General features: G+C 54.0%; 1 pseudogene; it reads right to left on the bottom strand.

Annotated features, from left to right (window-relative positions):
* Window positions 1–924: 924 nt before the first annotated feature.
* On the bottom strand, window positions 925–1,756 carry LOC136550979 (low molecular mass early light-inducible protein HV60, chloroplastic-like; annotated as a pseudogene).
* Window positions 1,757–23,087: the final 21,331 nt, after the last annotated feature.

A 23,087-nucleotide genomic window follows, 5' to 3' on the forward strand; every position in this document is an offset into this window, starting at 1 on the left:
ATATATTTTATAATATATTTATTTGGAGTCATGTATGTAGATAATATTTCTTCTATAAATTTAATTAAACTTAAAATAATGGGCATGTTCGGCTGCCTTTCTTTAGGAACGGCTGCAACTGTGACCGCTTGCTATAGTACTCTGTTTTAAATTATAAGTTATTTTAACTTTTTTAGATATATATACAGTTTTGCTATGTAATTTGAAAAGACAGACTGACTTATAATTTGAAACGGGAGTATTAACTACTTAGGGTGTTGTTGCTGCAAACACTTCCGATCAGACTGATTTTAAACTGTGACCAAACTTAAAATTCCATTCTTTTTGGGATGTTTTCAGGACGGAGGTAGTACGTTGCTACTTTGCCCTTTGATCTAGTCTTCTCTCATACTATTGATCGTCCCAACACAAAACTCTCGTAGCGTATGACTTGCATAGCCTTAAATTGTTGTACATAGTTGAAGCTTTAATTTGCATGAAATGGTTCGTCTCGAAAACAGTTGAAGCTTTAATTTGCATGAAAAGTATGTAATTGTTGTAAAGTTTAATGCAAGTTCAATTTAATTTGAACTATTTTTTAGCCTTAACTAGTGACTACTCCTAGCTCGTCTAAACATACCCTTAGAACTGCATACGAAAGCACCATGCCGTGTGCCAGCTTCTATATATGTTGCGAAGAAAGTTCATTTGAACTTGGAGTATAACGGGAAACTGAATTTGGCATGCGGATTTTGCACGGAGACAAAACAATTTGTCAAACGAGTGTTTCAAAGTCTGCAACTATTCCTCTTAATACGTATATTTTTTCAGGGAATCCTACAAAATACAGTAATTTCCAAGCTGCTGTAATTGCATGCATAGATACGAGTATACAAGTTCCTTTTACAAACGTACTATACTACTACAACTGTACGCCCGGCGTATTTACACGTTGACGAAGGGCGCCGGTAAGGTACTCGGTGACGGCGAGCGCGACGAGTCCAATCATAGCGAGGCGTCCGTTCCAGAGCTCGGCGTCGGCGGTCATGACCCCGCCGCTCCTGCTCTCGGCGCTCTCCCCTTGGAGCATCGGCGCCAGCGACGCGGCGGAGAGGACGACGGCGGTGTACGCGAACCACGCGAGCCCCGCGCCGTTGCCGGCCTGCGAGAGGAGGCCGTCGCCGCGAGTGGCCTCGACGGCGAGCGCGGACACGAAGCCCACCATGGCCAGCCGCCCGTTGATCCGCTCTGGCGCGGGCCCGCTGAACGCCAGCGCGTCCCAGAGCCCCGTCGTCTTCGGAGTCGGAGCAGCCGTCGTGGGCTTCGGCGTGTCGGCGGCAGCGTCCTCGGTCTGCTGGGCGGCCCTGACGAGCAGCGCGCGGCGGCGCGGAGTGACGACACGCCCGGCACCCGCCGGGAGCTGCGCCGCGGGGAAGCGACCGGCGCTAGCGCCAGGGTCGAGGAAGGCGAGGGAGCTCGCGGTGGTGGTGGCCATCGCCGTGGTCGCCATTGGAAGTGCACGTACGTACGGTAGGGGAGGGCGGATAGCGGCCCGTGACGAGGTTGGCCGTCGTGGCGGCGGCGAGGGCCACGTCGGCGGGCGATTCACGGCCGTGAGTTCAGCTGCTGGGGACGGCACAGCTGGTAAAGGCGGTGGGTGTGATCGTGTCGCCGTCAACGTGGACGGCCAGGACGCCATGCATGCCGAAGCAGAGTTTTGCCTTTGCAGAGGAGGGGATAGATCGTCGCCGCCGGCTAAGTGGCTCGCTCCTTCTCCAAAGAAGCGGGGGAAGGTTCCAGAGGCACGCGGTCTTGGTACACTACAGACTACACGCTAAGCCTGGGCAAATTACCCGTTACCCATTCCCCGAACTCGAAATACCTGGACCCAGACCTGAAATACCCAAACCCAAAATACCCGATCACTAATTTAGATATTAACTCTAAAAACCCAAAATTATTTTGGGTAATTCGGGTTATATATTTGGGTACCCGATCTACCCAAATAACCCAATCTGCAGTAAAGGCCGTCGTCCACTCCCCCCACCTTCACGGACCTGGCTCAGCCCACCAAACACCAAGCACGCAATATCATATTAAAAAAAGGAACTGGCTTGTCATCCACTCCCTGCCTAGCCCGCTGGCCGCTGGGGCGCTTCCCCAGTTCCCGACCCCGACTACGGAAGCGGAAGAGAAACCTAGCGAGGAGGAGAGGGAGACGCGCGCTTCGGCTCCGGTCCCTCACCGCGCCGCCCACACGCACTGGCCGTCGACGCCCTCACCGGCCACGAGCCCCCTCCCGAGTCACGATTGAAGGAATATCCACGAGGCCGCAACGGCGTTGCCTGTGCACTACCCCGACGGCCAATGGCTCGACGCATCTGCTGATTCCTGTGAATTTTGGGGAGATCGGGAATACCTGAACCAAAATCTGAATTATCGAGTACCTGAAATATTGCCTAGTGATTTTTTAGATTAAATTCAGGTATCGATTTTTATTACCCGAATTCTTGATTACCCGAACAACCCGATCGACCCGAAATTTTGGGATAACCCGAATGGCCAGGCTTACTACACACTGTTAAAGTCATATTCGTTCGTGTTATCCTGTACAAGACGACATACATAGGAGACGATTTGTGGCTGATAATTTGGGTTTACCTTCAACCTAGCAATTTCCGGCTTACTGATGATGATCGGCTAGCGATGACGAGCTGTCTTTCTTTCTATCTAGAGATGACGACATCATTGTGGCAACATCTTTGTACACGTACTGACGTGAATAAAACTAGGGGGCTCATCGTTGCAAATACAATCTGTCTTGGTTTTGCATAGCTCATCTTGTCAACTCGTGCGCTACACAATTAGCATCTCTACTGCAGTGCTAAGTAGAAATTTTCTAGAACCCACTCCATATAATAATGTATTCGTCATAGACGGCAGCCGCCGAGTTAGCCAAGAATCCTCCCTCCTCCTTAGTTTCTACCACCTCCATACATTCTGCCTGAATGATAAGTCTATTACCTCAAATGTGTTGTGCCAGTAAAAGATCTTCCTTCAGTGCATATGATTCAGCCATAGGTGCATCAATTACATGAGGAACAAAGCTATGCGTGGCTGCAATCACCCCCCTGAGTGATCTTGAATTACAACTCGTGTGCTTCCACACCCTGCATCATCGTCAAACAATGCATCCACATTAACCATGATCATTCCTTCTGGAGGTTTTTGCCACCCCTTACGCACCTTTGCTTCCTTTCTAATAGACATTTTATAGTTTCTAGTTAGGGCAGCAATGAATAGAGCTGACCTGGATGGTCTCTGAATATTTTCTCCATGAATATACTGTCTGTGCTCCCATCAGATGTATCAGCCCCTAGTCAGAATGAGTTCGGCCAGGCCAACATCCATAGCTCGAACTTAGGCCCCGTTTGGCAGGGCTTCACTTCACTAATCACTACGGAAACAGTTACTTTGCCGAGTGCCGCAAGATTTGCCGAGTGGCAAACCACGGGCACTCGGCAAAGAGGCTCTTTGCCGAGCGCCAGACCACGCACTCGGCAAATATCTCTTTGCCGAGTGTCTGCCTCTCGGCAAAGATAAGCACTCAGCAAAGGGGATCTTTGCCGAGTGCCTGGCACTCGGCAAAGAGGGGCGCTCGGCAAAGGGGGGCCTGGACAAACGGCATCTGTGGTCGTCCCCTTTGCCGAGTGCCCTGCCGTTAGGCACTCGGCAAAGGAGCCACCTTTGCCGAGTGCCAAGCACTCGGCAAAGGCCTGCCACGCAGCAGGATTAGGGTCGGCCAGGCCGACAGCCTTTGCCGAGTGCCACGTGGGCCGGCACTCGGCAAATGCCTCTTTGCCGAGTGCCACGTGGGCCGGCACTCGGCAAAGTCCTCTTTGCCGAGTGCCAACCCTAGCACTCGGCAAAGTGTAATTTTTTTTTGATTTTTCTTCCCAATTTTTTTGTGGGGCCTTAATACAGTAACTACATCTCAACTTCAAATTTTGGGACAATTTTTACTTTTTGTGCTATATTTCTTCAATTATTTTTGTTTCGTTGAATTTTTCCGACAACTTCAAATTTGAACTGCAGGTACATGAAATAATGGAATTTGGTCATTCCAAAAATGGTAGTAATGATGTTCGGCGTATGTTGAGGCCGTATCCAGGACCTCGCATGAAGTTACGACCATGTTAGTGTCATAACATGACAAGTTACCTGCGGGAAAAGTGTTTTTAAATTATATAAAATCCAAACGAAGCCCGAAATTGACGAAACTTGTCGAGGTGTGTTGTCATCGCATGTGGAGGCTATGGTAAAAAATTGAGAAAGTGTCGAGCAAGTTGTGACGTCGGATGCCCTCCGCCGCCCCGTCCTCCCACCTCTAGCCCCGCCTCGCCGACCCCGCGCCCCGAGCTCCGTCCCCGAGCAGCCGGCCGCCATCCCCGAGCTCGCCCCCATGCAGCCGGCCGCCGTCCCCAAGCTCCGCCCCCAAGCAGCCGGCCGCCGTCCCCGAGCTCCGCCCCCGAGCAGCCAGCCGCCGTCCCCGAGGTCCCGGCCGCCCCGAGCTTCCCCGCCGTCGCCGTGTATCGCGAGCTCGTGTACCGCGAGCTCCGCCCCTGGCTGCCGGCGTCCCGGGAGAGCGGTCGCGTGCGCCACCTTCCTCCTCCACAAGGTGGGCAGTGCTGATACTTGATACTTGACACGACATTCAATAATCTTTCATGATTGTACATGACATATTAGTAATCAACTGCATAGTTGTGATAGAAAAAGAAAAATAATCTTGATTATTTAGATCTACATGCACTACTTTTTATTTGCATAACAGAAATTTATGTACCTGCAGAGGAACAAATTTATTGATGAATATATTCATCAAATAGTTGACTAGCACCATTTGGTGAACAGCCACAACTGCATACACAGCTCTTGCCTGATATTAGCAGTTTCATGGCGAGCACCTAATTTCTTGCCCAGCAGATATTGCTTGTGGTCAGCTCTCGACGTGTCCATTGTTGTGGTGTGGTGGTCCAAGAACTAGGTATAGGACGGGCACTGATCAAGTACATGCTTGCATAAACCCCCAATGGACGCAACCATCTGCCTGCTGCTGCCGCGATCCATCGAGATCAATAATAATCCACATGTGATTCTTCGTCGATCCTTCTCTCACTGGTCCTCCCTCCTGTCCTGCTGCATCTGCATGCCGATCGGCTAGGCATTTGGTGACGTCGACGTCGTACAGGTGTTTCTTGCGCGGCGATAGCACAGACGAAAGGAAGACGCGAGAGCTAAGCATGCTATTCAGCGGCAAAAACGTACGCAAGCTCGCTTGGTGCCACCACTGACGATGAGCAAGCTAATAAGGGCGAGATGGATGGATCGGGAAGAGAGAGGACTGATCTCGTACGTTTGGTGCCAACCTGTGATAGCGTCTCAACGGATCGGAGGATGGATGCTATTAGGAGTAGCAGCTAGCACCTAGCAGCTGGAGGTGAGGTCCCAGTCCCAGCAGGGGCCTCTGATTGATGAGGATGGATGGATGGATGGATGGATGGATGTCTCTGAAACGAACCAACGAAAAGCGCCTAGCTAGCTCTGCTGATTGGGAAAAAGGGATCAAGCAAGCCGCGCGCTGGCCGGCCGGCATTCATTCTGATTGACCGCCCATCAGCACACCTGCTCCCGTGAAAGGGCGGACGGCCTAGCTCTAGCAACGGCGACATCCCTTCATTCACCTGAGACGTACGGGGCTAGGCTAGCTACTAGCCTCTGTTGCCAGCTTGGCCAGCCCCAGCTGCCCAGGTAATGGATCGCATATTATTATTCATATAATATCCGGCCGCTATATGGCTCTCCTCGCGTGCTAATCACACGCTAGGTACATTCCAGTAGAGAGCGTCGCCAAGCTTAGACTTTTTTGAGACTTATGGATGATCCTAACCGCGCAAGTGAGGCACTGGTGCAATATGCGCTGTGGATGGGTCGCCAACCGGCCATGCGGCGCCAACATTACTGTCCGCCTTCCTTGCGCTGTGCTGCTCGTCAACCACAATCTTCTTGCTTACCACTCCGATCCCCAGGTTCCTGACAACTAATAAGGTAGAGCTAGCTAGTTACTGGTTAGGGCTAAAAACTAATTCAAATTAGTTGAAATTGGACAACTAACTAGCTAACAACAGTAGTATACTTGGCTAACAAATTAGTCCAACCATTAAAAACTTTGTATCGACTAATTTAGGCCAAAGACTGATTTGTGTCGACTATTGAACCTATAAAACGTTAAAGAATTTTATAAAATTATACGAATGAGCGGCACCAGCCTTGTAGTTGTAGTGCAAACTTTGTATGTGTTATTGAAAGAAATGAAATATCTAAAATAAGACATGACTTATTATATTGGATATATCCTATATGATAATTTAGCACATGACTTATTGTATTAGATATGTCCTATATGATAATTTAGTACATGACTTAGTATATTAGATATATCCTATATGATTATTTAGCAAGTTAAGAAAGAAATATTTCTGATTGAACTATATTACCACTTGATGATTGTTAATGAGCATCATGGGAATTAAGGAATTGCGTAGGCTTTGTTTGGGTCTAATAAACTTTTTATAAGCTGCAATAGATAGAGGGAGCTAGCTAATAGCTTGTTATAAGCTTGGTTGTTTGGATCAGCTAGAGCTTTTTTTAGCTGCTAGCAACTTATATTAGTTGATCCTAAAGTCTTAGTGTGATAAAGGAGAAAAACATCCTAGCACATCATATATCATTACTAACAATAAGTCAAAAATCAATAGAAAATTTGTCAGGATAGCTCTAATGTCCTGGAGTTAACAAGCTTGAAACACCTTTTGCTCTTGTTGTGTTATTTAAGCGAAGAGCTGCTTGCTCTGGGGAAAGCTGGCAAGATTTTAGAAGTGAGACTTAAAGATATATAAACTATAAGTCAAAAATCATAAATATAAACTCAGAAATTATCTACCTGCATCTCTAATGAGCCAAATCCACCTTCTGAAAGAAGAGCGGATCTAGAGTAGCCCCGCGCCGTGCCGGTCTGCCTGCATAACGTCGCCTCATCACAGCACCGCCACCCTAGGTATAACCCCTGTACCCGTACCTTGGTCGTAAATCTCATCACCCAGTTAGGTGTCTCCCGTCCGAAAGAGATACGGTCGGAGGTATGCAGGTCTTTGCATATCTGCGACCGTATCTGTTTCGGATTGTCCACGTTTTTTGGACAGCCCGTGGATGCGTAGATGAGTTAGCTTCCATGTTCTGCTCCCGTCTGAGTCGGAGTTTCGGCAGCACCTCCCCGTGTTCTCTGGATACACACTCTCCCTGCGGGGACGTGTATCGGGAGAACAGCGGGGAGGTGCTGCCGAAATTCCGACTCGGATGGGGGCAGAACATGGAAGCTAACCCATGTACGCATCCACGGGTGGGATTAGGACCTATCCTTCACCTATTAGATGGTAGGAACACCGTGTAGATGCAAATACTGGTTTTATTACCCGCTTACATTGGCGCATGACAGAGGATGGCTGACCGTGAGTGGATGTACACGGGTTTCGCAAGTAAGAGCTCTGAATGGGTTAGGGGGACCGATGCTTTCCTGGAGCATGCATTTGGCCCAGCTGCTAAAGGGTCGAGTCGGATGCCGTGTCCCTGCAGCAAGTGTAAGAACAAGAAAAAGAAACGAAAGCGTGTCGTGGGAGTAGATATTCACAATAACAGATTCGTTCCAAACTATACCCGCTGGATCCACCATGGTGAACACCATCGTATTAGGGAGGAGGTGGTGAGACCCCTCCTCGAGGAGTATGATGCAGATGCCGGGATGGCAGACATGATGGCAGACTTTCATGAAGCACGGTTCGTTGAAGGAATGGAGGTGGAGGATGATCCAGAGGAAACCGCAAAGGCGTTCTACACCATGATGGAGGCGGCACAGAAGCCCCTTCACGAGAAGACAATGGTTTCGCAACTAGATGCCATTTCACGCCTAATAGCGTTGAAGTCACAATTGGGCATTAGTCGAGACGGCTTCGATCTCGTGTTGACAGTTCTTGGCAAACTGCTTCCGGATCCTCACACCCTGCCGAAGAACACGTACGAGTCACAGATACTCCTTTGTGCACTTAAGATGCCGTATGAGGGGATCCAAGCTTGTCCGAAGGGGTGCGTCCTATTCAGGGGAGACCACGAGAAAGCAACACACTGTCCAAAGTGCAAAGCCTCTAGGTTTGTCGAGGTAGAAGGCAGTGATGGCAAGAAGAAACAGTCTAAGATCCCCGAGATGGTCTTACAGCACCTTCCTTTCCTACAGAGGATCCAACGGCTGTACATGACAGAGGGGTCCGCGAAACAAATGACGTGGCACAAGAATGGCAAAAGATACAGTCCTGACAAGATGGTACACCCAGCGGATGGTGATGCATGGAAGCACTTCGATGACATGAATCCTGGTGTCGGGTACCTTAGAACGGGGTACCCCGAGCGAACATCAAAGGGGTCGCTAAAGTCCCATCAAAAAAATAAAGCTAGAAGGTAAGCCGTGGATCCCTCACCCGCCACAACCGAGCCCACCAAGCCCTCTGCCTCGCCTCGAGCCTCGTGTAGGAAGTCTCGGCGTCCTGACGCGATCTCCGCCTCGCGCGAGGCTCCCCACGGAAAGCCTCAGCAGGGAACGCCGTCTCCACCTCACGCGAGGCTCCCCATGGAAGGCCTCGGCAGGGGGTACATTCTCCGTATCACGCGAGGCCTCTCGCGGAAGGCCTCGGCAAGGAGTCCGATCTCCGTCTCGTGCGAGGCCTCATTCTCCGTGTCGCTCGAGGCCGGTTCGTCCGTGGCCCGTCGCCCCCCGCCTCGGCCGACCCTCCCGACAGTGCGTCATATCTCATTAATACTTCAACCACTCCCGCAATCTCAGCCGGACGATGGCTCGACGCCACAAAATGGCCGACGGGACCCGAGGTCGCATCAGGGCCATACCGGCTGGGACAGGGCACGGCGGGGATTACCGGCCACTATGTCCTAACGTTGTGCCCACGATCAAGTGCCCACACTACACTGTGTACCGCGATCCCCACCTCGAAAACAACATCGCACGGACAACTTGGCCCAGGTCATCACCGCCCCCGAGCAGACGCACCAGATCAGCCGCCCACTCGAGGCCTCGGCACTGTACACCAAGGTCTCGGCTATCTCAGGGTTCGTGCCCGCCGAGACCCCCCACTGCGGTGCGGCCTCGGCGCCGATCAAGCCTCGGCCTCGCGCACAGTCCGTCCACAGTGGTTTGCACGTCCACCGCTGCACCCACTCTGAGACAATCCTAGGGCTCCCACGACGCACAAGATCGGATGGGACTGGCACGCCGCCCTAGTGCTCCAAGGACAGACCACTCCGACGGCCACGCCGCCACAGGAACAGGCCACAGGGCTCGGACATGCCGCCCCTGTTGGCACGACGCCACATAGTTAACACATGTACTGTCCTTGTCCTCCCTTCAGCTATAAAAGGAGAGGACTTGGGCCACTTAGAGAAGGACGGATGGAGAAGAACACCTTGTAACACACACACACGCACACATCCCAGCTGCCTGAGAGCAATGTCTCAGACAGCCCACACGACACCTTGCCGAGACCTAGGACTAGCTCCCTCTCTCCCCTAGCTTGTAACCCCCTACTACGAGCACTTTGGTGCAAGGAATACAAGATCGATCTCTCAGACTGGACGTAGGGCGTCGATTGCCTGAACCAGTATAAACCTTGTGTCTCCTTACATCACCATCCGGGATTAGGGGCACGCAGTTCTAATTTACTGGTTGGTTGAGGACCCCCCCTGGTCCAAAACACCGACAGTTGGCGTGCTAGGTAGGGGCCTCTACGTGTCAGTTTCGTCATCCCAGCAAATTCTGGATGGTAGACCCCATATGACCATTGTGTCTCGGCATGGTGGTTTGGTTTGGGAGGCTAGAGTTCATGTCCCTAGGGCATGAGTACGACATGGTACTCCTCACTCCTTGAGCCCCACCAACCGACGATGAAGTCACACACTAGCAGCCCAGGTGCAGGCGGTGCCTGGGCGGTCGCTCTCGCCGCGCTCGCCAGGCACGACGCGAGCAAGACCACCCCGACGCTACGCGAATCCGAGGTGGCACGCCGCTCCTCGCCGATATCCTACGACCAGTTGTTGGCATAGGGTCCCTGGCTGGGGACCTATCTAGCCTGAGCTTGGACAAAGGAAAATCGCCGGTGGCACGCGGTGATGCCCAATCATCAAGATCCGCTCCACCTCTCCTAGAGGAGCCGATCCCGGCGGAGCAGAGTCGGGCAACGGCACCATCCCCATACCCCTTTGGGTTGAGAAATGCCGCCGCCTCTCACGCCTATGCTTACACTACCGCTCACGAGGATCCCTCGGAATGCCGCCAGCGCTTCGCTCTTGACCTGAGCACCCACGCTGACTCCTCGGAGGAGGACGAGGCATGGCCCGGAGTGGATTTCTCCGGACTCCACAACCCCGGGGCTATGCGCCAGTTCTTGGCCATGAGCAGCTACTGCTTCGGCTACTCCGACTCCGATGACGAGGGTACCTACGACCCCACTCGCGAGTGTTTTCACGTCGGGCTCGGGATGCCGAGAGCGGGTGAGGAGGATGATGGGGCAGGTAGCCGTTCCCCGCTTCGCCCAGGTGCGGGCACCACCACACCTCCACGCATTGTCCTGCTGGCCGCACAAAATGAGAACGTCGCTCTTGTGCGGCCTCAGCGCCCAGACCTAGAACAGCTCCGTGAGCTCCAGGCCAAGGTCGAACAAGACCAACTCCTTCTGCAGCAGCTTCAAGACTCTCTCGAACAGGAATAGTGAGGTCACGGCGAAGGCAGGGGAGCCCGACGGAGGGCCCATGATGTGCATCACGGCATCCATGATGACGAAGGGAGTGAGCAACCCCCAGTCTTCAATCGCGCTAGCCAGAACATCGCGGCTGCGGCAATGCTGGTCCACGCAATGCCGACGCTACCAAGCTAGTACGCTCCTGCAAAGGATGCTAGTACTATGCTCGGCAGACACATCTCCCGGCCCTAGCCTTGCAAACCATCCCCATCACATGGTCGTTCGCCGTGTGGGGGCTCGACATGGTCGGGCCTCTGCAAAAGGCCCCTGGGGGCTACACCCATCTACTGGTATCAATCGACAAGTTCTCCAAATGGATCGAGGTTTGGGGTCCCCAACACCATCATCACCGACAATGGGACGCAGTTCACCGGCAAAAAGTTCCTGATGTTTTGCGACGACCACCACATCCGTGTGGCCTGGTCGGCCGTAGGACACCCAAGGACCAACGGCCAAGTAGAGCGTGCCAACGGCATGATCCTACAAGGCCTCAAGCCAAGGATTCACAACCGGTTGAAAAAGTTTGGTAAGAAATGGCTCACCGAACTCCCGTCAGTCATCTAGAGCCTAAGGAACACTCCAAGCCGAGCCACGGGGTTCACGCCTTTCTTTCTGGTCTATGGGGTCGAGGCCATCCTCCCCACCGACTTGGAATATGGTTCCCCGAGGCTACAAGCCTATAACGAACAAAGTAACTGCACCACCCGAGAGGACACCCTTGATCAGCTGGAGGAAGCCCGAGACGTCGCGCTACTACACTCAGCCAAATACCAGCAGAGCCTACGGCGCTATCAGGCCCGACGTGTCCAAGACCGAGACTTGAAGGTAGGCGACCTGGTGTTGAGGCTAGCACAGAGCAACAAGGGTCGCCACAAGCTGACCCCGCCATGGGAAGGACCGTACATCATCGCCCAAGTACTGAAGCCCGGGACCTACAAGCTGGCCAACGAGAAGGGCAAAGTCTTCACCAACGCTTGGAACATAGAACAGCTACGTCGCTTTTATCCCTAAATTTCCAAGCATTGTATATGTCGTTTCTCGAAATACAATTAAAAAACGTTCTTTAGTTGGTCTAGTTTTTTGAGAAACCCCCCGAGCCCATCGTAGGTCTCGGTAGTACAGTAACACAACAAGGGAGACTTGGCTCTGCCTCGGCAGAACCAAGCCTCCCTCGAGGGCTAGATGGGGGACTCCCCCCTAGGTCCCACACACCATTCTTCAGTTGTTTTTCGCAAAAATTCCTACGCCAAGACTCTAGCAGGCTCTGACGAATCAGCTGTAAAAACTCCTCGGACCAAGGTCTGTTTCCTAAGCAAGAGGCTGGTAGAGTCGCGAGATGGCCTACGCCTCCGGGCTACGGCACTCCCTCACTACCTCTCGCTCAAGGGATGGCTTAGGCCCCAAGGGGGTGTTTTGCAAACGAAATCTGATCAGGAGCAACAGAGGGCAGAGGCTCGGAAACATAAGAAAAACAACTAAGAAACACAAATACTTCAAAAATAAAGGCCTCGACGGCCACAAGTGTTATGATACAAAAAATAACCCCTACTCTATTTTTACATAGCCCCCGGGGCCCAGATCAAGGCTCAGGGCCTTCAGCACCGGCAGATGGTAGGGGAGGAACCACCTCCTCTTCAAAGAGCGTCGCCAGCGCCGTGCCAGGGCCTTCCGCCACCTCCATCACCTTCGTGACCGCCGCGTCAGCCTCCTCCTCATCATCAGGCAGGACATACCCATCGCTGATGGCAAGGAGGTCGACGCCGATGTAGTGAGAAGAGATGACGGCCAGTGCGCGCTTGACACCCGTGTGCAGCGCTCCTCGGAGTCGCTCGCGCATCTGGTTGCTCAGTGTGATCAAACGGCTCCCTAGGGAGCTGCCTGACTGAACCCCTTCAACCTCCAGGGCCTCGCAGGCAGAAAGGGCAGCACGCTTCAGCGCTTCATGCTCCCCGATCTCGGTCTCGAGCACCGTCTGCACCGCGCTGGAAGCCTCGGTGGCCCGAGTAACCTCCGCCTCTGACTCTACACCGCGGAAAATGGAATGAGGTCGAGCGAGAGAGAGAAAACAAGGGAGTTAGGGGTGGAAACCCACGGAACTCACCCTTGGCCTTCTGCTCCCAGTATTGGGTCTCGACCTGACAGGCTTCGGCTTTCTCCTTCCAGCGTAGGGCCTCGGCCCTGGAAGCCTTGGCCTCCTCCTTCAAGCGGTGGGCCTCGACCCAAGAAGCCTCGGCCGCCCTAGAAGCTTCACTCCCTAGCTCTGCGTCACGCAAGGGAGTTAGAGAGTGAACATAAGAAAAAGAAAACAAAATGAGGGGACTAAAACTCACCCTCGACCGTCCCCCTCCAAACTACAGCCTCGGTCCACGAGGCCTCAGCTGCAGCAAGGGCCTCATCCAAGGCACCTTTCGTCAGCTAGTGTGCCCTCTATTCTGCCCCTAGCTACCCTGCGAGATCCGCGGCCGAGGCCGTAGCTTCAATGGCTTGGCTCCTGAAGGCATCCTGATCTCTGACCGCACGGGTGAGCTCCTCCTCCAACTCCTTCACCCGCGCCGCCAGAGGGGCGAGCTGCGTCTGGGCTGTGGCCGCCTCGACCTTCGCATCAGCACAACAAAGGCGGAGGTCCTCTACCTCCGCGCTCCGCGCCGATAGGAGCTCATTGGCACCGGCAAGAAGGCCCTTCTGCCACTGAAGCTGGTCCCAGACGCCCCTCTCCCGCTGGAGAAAGACCGACTTCCCAAGGGACCAGGTCTCGAGCTCCTAGGTGACTCTAGGCAGTTCGTTGGCCACCACGGACAGCGCCGTCCATAGCGACCGCTCCGCTAGCTGGTGGTATTGCACGAAGGTGCCCTAGCGCCCACCCTCGGCCGCGTCCTCGAGGGCGAACAGAGGCTCCCCCTTAGGGTCATCCTGGCTCCGCCACAGTACCCGCGGGTGATCCCACCCGTGAGGCTCAGGTTGCACCTGCACGAGGGCCGAGCTTCCCTCGTCCAAGAGCGGTGCCGGCTACTCCATGGCATCGGTCTCCTTGGCATCAACCACCTCCCGCGCCCGGGAAGTATCGTCAGAGGAGATCGGATAGACCGCTGCCTCCCGGGCGCTCTCTCGCAACAACGGCGGGCCCTGAACCAAGGGCGCCACCAAGGCCTCCACCGCCTTCATCTCCGCCTCCTCGACAGATGGCCTCGCCGCCATCACGACGGCCTTGGTGATCTTAGGGGCTCCGGCCTCTGCAATTATGGCCTCGACGGTCTCAGGGGCTTCGGCCTCCGCTGTCGTGGCCTCGGCAGATGCAGAGACACCGACCGTGGCCACTGCGGTCTCGGCGATTGTGGGCGCCGTGGCCTCCATCGCCTCAGTCTCGGAGACCTCGGGGGCCTCGGCAACCAAGGGCATGCTGGCCCCATCCGACTCGTGAGCCTTGCCCCCATGAGGCGGAAGCGCTCCCTCCCTCGTTTGTGTAGGGGCCGCCTCGTCAACCCCTCCTTGGGCGGCTGGCCCCTTTGGGTCGACCCTCGCCGACGCCGCGCCGCGTTAGATAGCGGCTTGTGCCTCCACCACCCAGTGGGCGGAGGAGCCGGGGCTCACCTTAAGCGCCTTAACGGGCGCCAAGGGGAGCTCATCCGCAGGCCGCTTCTGACTAAGGAAAAATAACCTACAGGGTCAGTGCGAGACCAAAAAAGAAAACGGAAGGCACTATGACCCTGCCAAAAATACACTTACCTTGATCGGGGTGGCAGCCGCTTCGTCATGGCAAACCTCATCCACAACGGCGGAGGCGGCGGTAGAGGCATCGCCTCCGTATCCATCGGCGCCGGTCGGTCCTCAATGGACCCCAGCGCCCCTTCGGTCCTCTGCGGGGGCGGTGGCATCGTCTCCACCGCCACTCGCTCCACCACGACTACCAAGCCCACCGGGCTAACAGCACGTTTGCCCAATGCCCGTGCCTCGGGCGTGTCGGCCTTGGCCCCGGAGCGGGCAACCGCCGAACTCGGGTCTGTTTCTCCTCCTCCTCCCGGGAGTGCCGGGCTGCTTGCCGACACCCCGGGCGCCACCTCCACTATGTCAGGAAGGTGGTCTAGGGGACCTCGCCCCACCTCACCCCCGTCATCCTCGTCCGAGGCCTCCATCGACAGCGACGTCGACGAGGATTCCTCCAACGAGAGACCATCCTTCCATTGCTGACGGCAGCGTTTATCCAGCTCCTCGCGTGCAAGGATTTGCCTCGTGCGCTTTGCCGCCTTGGCGTCCTTCCATTTCTTCTGCGCATCGGCGTGCGCCCGGTTGATCGCCCGCCACCTCACGTCCTCGGGAACAGGCGGCGAGGAGGAGCGCACGTCCCTCATCCCCTGCAGGAACGACAGCACGCGTAAGGGAACAAGGGGTAAGGGGAGACTGAGGAGGCTTGGAGGATACAGCAGCACATGACTTACCAGCGAGAGGAATCCCCACGACGGTCGCATCATGAAGGGGTCAAGTTGCCGCCCCTCAGCTTCGCCTCTACCGTCTCCCCCACCCGACAAAGAATTTCCTCGTCGAAAAGGGCGGAGGAGGACATCCGGACGCCCTCAATGGGTTCACCCGGCTTCATCTCGAACAGCCGCCGCCGCCGAGCCATCAGCGGCAGCACCCTCCGGCTATGGAAGGCGGCCACGACCATAGCCACGGTGAGGCCATGGCCCCACAGCCTCGCCAGCCCCTCCAGGAGCGGCTCCAGCTTGGGCTGGTCGTCCTTCGGGACGCCGTGCTTCCATCTCTCTGGGCAGCTCCCCATAATCCGCCCAGTGTAAGGGGGAAGTCCTCCGTCATCGTTATGAAGGTAGAACCAGCTCGTGTACCACCGTCGGTTGGAGGACGCGAGCTGGGCCAGGATGTAGAGGTGCTGATGGTCCTAGCGCACTTAGAGAGTGTAGCCGCCGGCCCTCGTCGCCTTCCTCTTACCCGACGTATCCATCGGCTTGGTAGTGTGCCCCGGCCTGAATAGGTGGAGCCACAACTCACAATGGGGAGCAATCCCCAAATACCCCTCATAGATGGCAACAAAGATAGCCGCCTGAGCGATAGAATTGGGATTGAAGTTATGGAGCTCCACGCCGTAGTAGTGCGGGAGCGCCCGCATGAACCGATCCGCTAGGACACCGAGGCCATGCTCATGGAAGGAGACGAAGCTCACAACATAGCCATCACGAGGCCTTGGCTCTGGCTCACCGTACGGAGCAATCCACTCTGGCCTGGTGGGGTCTGTCACCGGGCGAAGGAGTCCGCCATCGACAAGCGACTGAAGCATCTCCTCGGTGATGTCCGACGGGTCCAAGGGGTCCGCCTCGACAACGACGATATCGCCGGCCATGGGTGCGATGGAGGAATCGGGCACGGCGGTGAGTTTTTTCTCTCTCTCCCACGCTCTCACTTTTTTCTCGCTTTCTCCCTAGGCTTGCTCTTCTCTTCTTCTCGGCACCCGATGCTCTAGAGATGGCTCGACGGAGGCAGTGCTAATGCAGGCAAGGTAAGACGAGGAGGGGCGAGACCCTTTGGGTATTTATGCAGGGAGGAGGCAAAATGAATGGGCGACGAAATCGGGGAGGTTTTCCCCCCGATCCGGCGCAGTTAACCACAAGCCGATTTCGCCGGCCCACGCGCCCACGTCTCCTGCATTAAATGCGAGGATAGTTATGTCCCATCCACCACGTCATGCTCGACCACTATGGCAGCAGGCGTCATTTCGCCTCCCCATGAAACTGCCTCAGAAGGCGCGCCACCCGTTGCTGAGCCAATAGGGAAGATATTCCCCGCGGCCTATTCCTTTCGTATGAAGGAACCGGGCTCTGAACCTATTACGGTCCAGGGGTTCGAAGGCTGGGCCCCAAAAGGGTTTCGATAGCTGCCCTAGGATAACAGAGTCAGGGACGACCACGGGCGAGCCTATACGAGGCCGAGGCCCAAGCAAGCGAAACGCTTGAGACGCCCAAAGTCTTGTCCGAGACTGGCAGGAAAGTCTCCGAATGGGATCCCACCGTAGGGAGGCACCGAGCCACCGAGGCCCAGCAAACGGCCTCAGCACCCACTAGAGACATCCTCTGGTACTCTTGGAGTGTGTCTCTGGACCGCTAGTTGTCCCCTAGCGAACAGGGTTCGGGCCTCCACTCGGACTATCCGATAACAGCTCACCGGAAGTGCCACCGCTCGTGCCCATCGAGGGTAGCGAGGCACATTCCACCCCTCCTTCCGAGCGAAAAGGAAGCGTGAGGGTCGCACAAAAAGTCAGGGGAACCCCCGACGACCTTCTCGCTCTATGCAGAGGCTAAGAGGCTCTTCCTGCAACCTTGCTGAGACCCAGCGACCACGGCTCGCACTCAAAGGGGCTCAGCAAAACAAACCCTCCTTCTGAGCGAAAAGGAAGCGTGAGGGTCGTACAAAAAGATAGGGGAGCTCCTGTCGGCCCTCTCACCCTGTGCAGAGGCTAGGGGGCTCTTCCTACAAATATGCCGAGACCCCACTACTCGGGCTCTCACCCAAAAGGGGCCTCGGCAAACAAACCCTCACGCGCGAGGGGCGTATAAAAAGCCAGGGGAACTCCCGACGGCCCTCTCGCTCCGCGCAGAGGCTAGGGGCTCTTCCTGCAACCTTGCCGAGACCTGAATGGGCTCGGCAAATAAACCCTCCGTCCAAACGAAAAGGATATGTGAGGGTCGGACAAAAAAGTCAAGGGACCCCTGACCGCTCTCTTGCTCCAGGCAGAGGCTCGGGGGCTCCTCTTGCACCCAAGACCAAGACAAACGGTCCAAGCCCATGCTAGAGGTTTCATTACAAAACACGATAAAGGGCACTGAGCCCGTTACGGTCCAGGGGTTCGAAGGCTGGGCCTCCAAGAGGTTTCGACAGCCGCCCTAGGGCAACAGAGTCAGGGACGGCTTCGGGGCGAGCCTACGAATGGCCGAGGCCCGAGTGAACAGTCGCTCAGGGCGTCCTAAGTCGTGTCCGAGACCGGCAGGGAATTCTCTGAATGGGATCCCACCGTAGGGAGGCACCGAGCCACCGAGGCCCAACGAATGGCCTCGGCACCCACTAGAGAAGCCCTCTGGTACTCTTGGAGTGCGTCTCCAGACCACTAGCCGTCCCCTAGTGAATGGGGTACGGGCCTCCACTCGGACTCACCCGATAACAGCTTACCGGAAGTGTCCACGCTCATGCCCATCGAGGGTAGCCTGGCACATTCCACCCCTCCTTCCGAGCGAAAAGGAAGCATGAGGGTCGTACCCAAAGTCAGAGGACCCCTGACGAACCTCTCGCTCCGTGCGGAGGCTAGAGGGCTCTTCCTGCAGCCTCGCCGAGACCCCTGCAACCCGAACTTGCGCTTATGGGCTCGGCAAATGCTATAAGAACTACTCGCTCAAACGCAAAAATGAAAAAAGCCCCTGGAGGAGTAACTCCACTCCTCCAGGGGCTCGGGAGCTACACCCGGCGTTTGCGCTCGCACGCACCCGCCGGAACCTCAAAAAACAAAACCCAATTCCTACGGAGCGGGCATAAACCAAAGCCTCGGCAAACCCTCAGGGAGAGTGCACGCACTCCCCCCGAGGCTCAGGGGCTACTGTCGGGTACCTTAGAACGGGGTACCCCGAGCGAACATCAAAGGGGTCGCTAAAGTCCCATAAAAAAATAAAGCTAGAAGGTAAGCCGTGGATCCCTCACCCACCACAACCGGGCCCACCAAGCCCTCCGCCTCGCCTCAAGCCTTGCGCAGGAAGTCTCGGTGTCCTAATGCGATCTCCGCCTCGCGCGAGGCTCTCCACGGAAAGCCTCGGCAGGGAACACCGTCTCCACCTCGCGTGAGGCTCCCCACGGAAGGCCTCGGCAGGGGGTACATTCTCCGTATCGCGCGAGGCCTCTTGCGGAAGGCCTCGGTAAGGAGTCCGATCTCTGTCTTGTGCGAGGCCTCATTCTCTGCGTCGCTCGAGGCTGGTTCGTCCGCGGCCCGTCACCCCCCGCCTCGGCCAACCCTCCCGACAGCGCGTCATGTCTCATTAATACTTCAACCACTCCCGCAATCTCAACTGGACGATGGCTCGACGCCACAGAATGGCCAATGGGACCTGAGGTCGCATCAGCGCCATACCGGCTAGGATAGGGCACGGCGGGGATTACCGGCCACTGTGTCCTAACGCTGTGCCCACGATCAAGCGCCCACACTACACTGTGTACCGCGATCCCTGCCTCAAAAACAACATCGCACGGACAACTTGGCCCAGGTCATCACCGCCCCCGAGCCGACGCACCAGATCAGCTGCCCACTCGAGGCCTCGGCACTGTACACCAAGGTCTCAGCTATCTCGGGGTTCATGCCCGCTGAGACCCCCCCACTGCGGTGCGGCCTCGGCGCCGATCAAGACTTGGCCTCGCGCATAGTCCGTCCACAGTGGTTTGCACATCCACCGCCGCACCCACTCCGAGGCAGTCCCAGGGCTCCCACGACGCACATGATCGGATGGGACTGGCACGCCGCCCCAGTGCTCCAAGGACGGACCACTCTGATGGCCACGCCGCCACAGGAACAGGCCACAGGGCTCGGACATGCCGCCCCTGTTGGCACGACACCGCATAGTTAACACATGTACTATCCTTGTCCTCCCTTCAGCTATAAAAGGAGAGGACTTGGGCCACTTAGAGAAGGACGGACAGAGAAGAACACCTTGTAACACACACACACGCACACATCCCAGCCGCCTGAGAGCAACGTCTCGGACGGCCCACACGACACCTTGCTAAGACCTGGGACTAGCTCCCTCTCTCCCCTAGCTTGTAACCCCCTACTATGAGCACTTCGGTGCAAGGAATACAAGATCGATCTCTCAGACTGGACGTAGGGCGTCGATTGCCTGAACCAGTATAAACCTTGTGTCTCCTTGCATCACCATCCGGGATTAGGGGCACGCAGTTCTAATTCACTGGTTGGTTGAGGACCCCCCAGTTCGAAACACCGACACCTGGCAAGGCTATGGAGGCTCAGAATGTACGTGTAGCGTTGGCAATTGATGGGTTCAACCCGTTTGGAATGATGGCGGCCCCGTACACTTGTTGGCCCGTGTTCGTGATCCCCCTCAATCTTCCCCCCGGCATCATGTTTGAACCAGGAACGTGTTCTTGACGCTGATAATACCTAGACACCCGGGCAACAATATGGGTGTGTTCATGCAGCCAGTGTGGGATGAATTGCAACATGCTTGGGAAGAGGGGGTACTGACGTACGACCGAGCTACAAAGAGGAACTTCACAATGCATGTGTGGTACCAGTATTTAATGCATGACTTCCTGGCGTATGGCTTATTCAGCGCGTGGTGTGTTCACTGGAAGTTCCCTTGCCCAACATGCAAGGCAGATGTGATGTTCACCTGGCTACACAAGGGTGGCAAGTATTCTTCTTTCGACAAACATCGTCAATTCCTACCTGAGAACCATGAATTGAGACGAGATGAAAAGCACTTCACAAAAGGTGTTCAAGTCACCGACCCCATTCCTCAGGTTAAGAGCCCTGCCGAGGTCCTTGCCGAGATAGAGGCTCTCCAAATTGATGAAGTCAACGGTGGTTTTATTGGATATGGTAACGACCACATGTGGACTCATATATCGGGCTTGACTAGGCTCCCGTACTTCAAGCACCTTCTTCTTCCACACAACATCGATGTAATGCACACAGAAAAGAATGTCGCCGAGGCACTCTGGGCAACACTCATGGACATTGGTAAAAAGTCAAAGGACAACGTTAAGGCTAGACTAGACGCGGAAAAGATTTGCGATAGACCTAAGCTAGTGATGAAGACCCCTGCGCCAGGCAAGAGATGGAAAAGGGGCCCGGCCGATTACATCCTGAAAAGGGCCGATAGGAAGGAAGTACTGCAGTGGATGAAGACGTTACAGTTCACGGATGGGTATGCGGCGAATCTGAGTAGGGGAGTGAACTTGCAGACTATGAAAGTCTTAGGGATGAAGAGTAATGACTTCCACATATGGATTGAGCGGATCCTTCCTGCGATGACCCGGGGATACCTCCTCGAGCCAGTGTGGCACGTCCTGGCAGAGTTGAGCTTTTTCTTCCGCCAGCTTTGTGCCAAGGAGTTATCTCGGGACGTTTGTGTTGACCTGGAGAAGGCTGCACCTCTGTTGCTCTGCAAGTTGGAGATGATATTTCCACCCGGCTTCTTCCTGTCGATGCAGCATCTGATTTTGCACCTACCGCGTGAGGCACGGTTGGGGGGCCCGTGCAGGCCCGTTGGTGCTATCCAATCGAGAGGTGTCTAAAGCTTCTTCGGAAAAAGTGTAGAAATAAAGCCAAAATTGAGGCTTTCGTGGCAGAGGCATTCATTCTGGAGGAGGTGTCAACATTCACACAGGCGTACTATACTGAGAAACTTCCCAGCGTGCACGGGTTCGACAAAGGCACGGTTGGGGGGCCCGTGCACTCTTTCACCCCTTTGTGTGAACGACGACTTTCTCTCTGGCCTACAAACATCCTGATTGTTTGGCTTATAAGCTGTACTTTTTCAGTTAATGAATATTATTTTTCTTTCACAACAAATTAGTCAACAGTACTTTCAATCATGACTTATCAGCCAAGCGAACAGGGCAAAATACAACCGTCCCTCTTCTCATCGATCAGTCATCGATCACTCATCAATCAAATATGGATCCTTGAGTTGTCTTAAATAGATCCAGATATGTGTGCCATGCTCCCGAAAGAATTAAATACAACCGTCCCTCTTCTCATCGATCAGTCATCGATCACTCATCAATCAAATATGGATCCTTGAGTTGTCTTAAATAGATCCAGATATGTGTGCCATGCTCCCGAAAGAAATTCGAGAGTTGAAAGTTGACAATGACAACAAGTTCCTCAAATCGGTCAAGATGGTACTACCCATCTTGAATTTCGATGTACGTACATTCTGGCAGTCATGTTTTTCAATGTCAGATCATTCGCCTGAAATGGCTCCTATTTGGTAGGAGGAGCCTACTAAATGGGACCTTATAATTTGAACGAAGGGAGTACAATTAATTCAGGGCACCCTTGGTTCATCTAGTAATCTTTTTTGCATGGAAAGCTACGGTTGAAAACAATAATAAAATGGCTAGTTTTAGGTACCGTGCATGCAGCCGAAATAATACCAAGTCTTACATATAGTTAATTAGTTATATATTCTTGTTAAGTCACTCCTCAAATGATATATGTATATATAACATTTCAACATCGAGTAAATTCTAACGTTTAATTGGTTGTTTAGCCAGTTTATTATACTGTTTAGCCTAAACAATGACTAAATGATAGGCGGCCAACTGTTTACTTTTAACGTTTAGGAAATAACATGGATATATAAAGTTCAAGCACCTAAAATATAACAATTCCTATAATAAATAAAAGAAAATCAGTTCAGGTAACGCGCAGCAAAACGAATGCCAAGAACACTGTGATTTACATTTGCATTCTTAAAAGTCACTTCTCAAATGATATCACATATAGTGAACTGATCATAGATCAGTTGGTTGGGTTCCTTGTGGTGCAGTATGTCCACCCGTGTTTAAATCCTTGACTTAGCACGGGTACTCGTATTTTTCTGAATTTATTCTAAGATTTAATGGCGCTATGCTTTCAATGATAAGCGACGTCGACAACGAGACGTCTATGATGACTTCGTGAATCTGAAAAAATAAAATTTGCAAGGAATAACATTATATAGTTTCATGTGGTTGCGAATATGTTAGTTCTATAGCTGATATATATACACACGTGCGCACACACCACACACGCGGTCACGCACACACACGTGCACACGCCACACAAACCACACGCGCGTACACGCCACACACACGCCACACGATTCTCTTTCGTCGTAATACAAGAAACTTTCGTCATAAATTGCTTTTTATCATGTTAGGTTGACGAAAATGCTCATGTCTAGAAATACACGTCGCAAAATGCAATTTATGACGATTGCATCATTATCGTTGTTCCGCCGCTGACAATAATGGTGTTGGGGCCATTCCCATACCATGGCCTGCTGATAAGCAATCGATTCTACACAGGAATATTTCCTCAAATCACGGATTGTCAAAAAGCTACAAGTAAAAAATCAAATCACAGACGTCAAAAAAACAAGGCTGCGAGGAGGCCGAGGCCGCAGGGCGGTGGGAAAACGGACG

This window comes from Miscanthus floridulus, chromosome 4 (genome assembly GCF_019320115.1).
Source record: "Miscanthus floridulus cultivar M001 chromosome 4, ASM1932011v1, whole genome shotgun sequence".
Lineage (NCBI taxonomy): Eukaryota > Viridiplantae > Streptophyta > Magnoliopsida > Poales > Poaceae > Miscanthus > Miscanthus floridulus.